Genomic DNA, 468 nt, shown 5'->3' with positions numbered 1-468 from the left:
ACACGAAGGCAATTTACATGCCTATTTGGTGCAGGGATAGAATTCCTTGACACCTCAGGACCTGTGGACCCCACAGGATCATCTCAGGATCTGTGGACCTCACAGGATCCCCACCTACCTCGTCCTCTCTCTTTCCATTCATGGTCATTCCTTCTATTTTTCATTCACCACCTACATCTATCCACTCTTCCCCACACACCCCACCTACCTTTACAATTCAACTTCTCTTTCCCACCCAATCCCACCCACATAACCGAACCTACTTCTCCCCCTTTCTCCCATATTCTCTTCTTCTTCTTCTACTTTTCTTTTCTTTCTTGCTCGAGGGCGAGCAATATTTTAAGTTTGGTGTGGTAAAAGCATAAGCTTTTTGTTTTTCCATTACCATCAATGGCACCTAAGGCCGGAGAATCCTCTAGAAAAGGAAAAGGGAAGACAAAAGCTTCCACCTCTGAGTCTTGGGAGATG

The sequence above is a fragment of the Arachis duranensis genome, chromosome 6 (assembly GCF_000817695.3).
Source record: "Arachis duranensis cultivar V14167 chromosome 6, aradu.V14167.gnm2.J7QH, whole genome shotgun sequence".
Lineage (NCBI taxonomy): Eukaryota > Viridiplantae > Streptophyta > Magnoliopsida > Fabales > Fabaceae > Arachis > Arachis duranensis.
This window is presented reverse-complemented; position numbering follows the sequence as displayed.